The sequence below is a fragment of the Sciurus carolinensis genome, chromosome 5 (genome assembly GCF_902686445.1).
Source record: "Sciurus carolinensis chromosome 5, mSciCar1.2, whole genome shotgun sequence".
NCBI lineage: Eukaryota > Metazoa > Chordata > Mammalia > Rodentia > Sciuridae > Sciurus > Sciurus carolinensis.
Window position 1 is genome coordinate 115,126,795 of NC_062217.1, and position 2,494 is coordinate 115,129,288.

Genomic DNA, 2,494 nt, shown 5'->3' on the forward strand with positions numbered 1-2,494 from the left:
AGAAGAGGGGATTAGGCAAGTTAAAAGACCAGAATGCAGACACCTGGATGTGGAATTGGTTCATGCAGAGGTTTTCAAATGTGACACCACAGAGCTTACAAGATAGGCCCTGTTATCATCCCTGCCAAGGTCCAAAGAAGTTGAGCAGCTTGCTCAAAATCATATCAGACAGCAGAGCTGCTAGGTGGCCTAATTCCAAAGCCCCTGCACTTGACCCCAGGGCAGTAGTGTCTCCCCAGAGGAGAGGCACTTACCTCTCCCCAAAGGCTTTCAGTCACATACATATGTCTCCAGCGAATGGATTTAACAGTGAGCAGGTGTGGCCAAATCAGGATATACGTACTTGTAGCCAAGGGTCCTGAGGAAAGAGAAAACTCTTCTATTTCTGAAAAGATTCCATGTGACACAGTCCTTCAAGGAAATTTCCTAAAAGCTGTCTGGACCCGTATGTAGACAGATCACACTTGGAAGGTTCATTCCATACCATATCTTGAAGGGCTGAAAGGTATCTGACCTTGAATCAGTGACCAAGAGGATGAAGGAGCTGGTTAGCCAGAAAGGGCAGACATTTACTCTGAAGAACAGAAGATGAAAAGAGAAAGAGATGGCCATCTCAAACATTCAAAGAGCTTTCTTGAGGAAGACTTGACCAAACTTGCTTTGAGCAGCTTTGGGTGACAGAATGAAGATCAGTGGATAAAAGGAAAATGAATTTCAAATCAATATTGTAAACACAAATTTCCTTAGAAAATGAACTTGGCCACACTGGTGGTAGTGAGCTCTCTGTTGAAGGAAGCAATCAAGCAAACACCGAGAATCACAATTATGATTGCTAAGAAGGAAATCCTATGTTGGGTAGAAGAATAAATGACTGTTAAAGCCTCTCCCAAAAACAAAGATTCCATAAATTTCTAATTGTAATGTTTCTTTTCCTTTCAAAATTTCTCCCTAAGCCAAAGACTTAAGAACAAACCCAATGGACATTCAAGCCACTGAAACATCTTATAAATTCCTCTGTTCTGTGTGTCTTGTAGAGAGAGCACCAGTGTGACAGAGACCTATATGTCTGTCAGCAGAGGCAACATTTTTCACACTAATAGTACAAGTCAGAATAAATACCATCTCCATTTGGGAGACAGTCCTTGACAAAAGAGAATTGGCCTGCTTGATTAGGAATATATATCAGGCACAGATATAGGAAAATCCTTTTCAGGCGAGCCCCGGAACCTGAACAGTCATAATGAGACCGATTTAATGAGCCTCCTGTTCTACAACAATATTTATTACAACCCTATCGCAGAGGCGGCCAACTTGAGATAAAATAGGTAAAATGCACAGGAACTGGATCACATTCAGAATTTCTCCCAGATACAAACAGGCTTTCAGTCACATACATATGTCTCCAGCGAATGGATTTAACACTTTCTTTAAGCTGTTTGGAAGAAATGCTTATGGAGTCCATTTAAACAGCAGCAACGCTTCTGAACTTTGGGTTCATCTCTTAACACATCTACTCCAAATCTGTCTGATGTGCCTGAACAGTCCCAACTTGCTGCTACCTGGAAAAGGAAAAGAGCAGCAAAGACCCCTCTAAAGGAGCAAACGGGCACACTTCCAGCACCTCTCTCCTCCCTTTTCTGTAAGGTTCACAAATCTCTCCCCTTAAAGAAATGAAATTTCTGCTAGCCACCCGTCCCAGCTAGCCGAACATCTGTGCCGCGCTTCCCTTGCAAGGTTTCAACAGACTTCATCAAAATGCCATCTCAAATGGAACATGCCACGAAAACCAAGATGTTTACATTTCACAAATTTGCCGGAGATAAAGGCTATTTAACCAAGGACGACCTGAGAGCACTCATGGAAAAGGAGTTCCCTGGATTTTTGGAAAATCAAAAGACCCTCTGACTGTGGACAAAATAATGAAGGACCTGGACCAGTGCAGAGATGGCAAAGTGGGCTTCCAGAGCTTCTTTTCGCTAATCGCAGGCCTCACCATTGCATGCAATGACTATTTTGTAGTACACATGAAGCAGAAGGGAAAGAAGTAAAAAATCCAGCAATTACTCCCATCCTGATAGAGTTCTCCCAAAGGGTTGCTTAAGGAATCTGCCCCACAGCTTCCCCTTGTGTAAAGATTTCATGAGAGATCAGGACCCTTAGAAAATGTGCAAATAACATCCAACTCCCATTCAACTAGCAGAGAAAGTTAAAGCTTTTGATTTTTGCATTGTTTGCATCCTTTTGCCCTCAATAAATACTTTTTTTTTCTAGTTCTGAAAAAAAAATGAAATTTCTTCAGATAAAATATAAGCTGGGAATTATATCAGTCCAGTTCAACAAACCATCATCAAGGGCCATTTTAGCACTATTATTTACTGAGCTCTTACTGTTTGCTGGGTATTGTTTTAAGTGTTCATTTGGTCATCACGAAACACCTCATGGTCAGTACTCCCAATGCACCTCTTCATAGGAGCAGAGAGATGACAAGTGGTTT

At 41.7% G+C, this 2,494-nt stretch overlaps 1 pseudogene; it reads left to right on the plus strand.

Annotated features, from left to right (window-relative positions):
- The first annotated feature begins 1,660 nt into the window (after positions 1-1,660).
- Positions 1,661-2,213, plus strand: LOC124985058 (protein S100-A10-like; annotated as a pseudogene).
- The last annotated feature ends 281 nt before the right edge of the window (positions 2,214-2,494 follow it).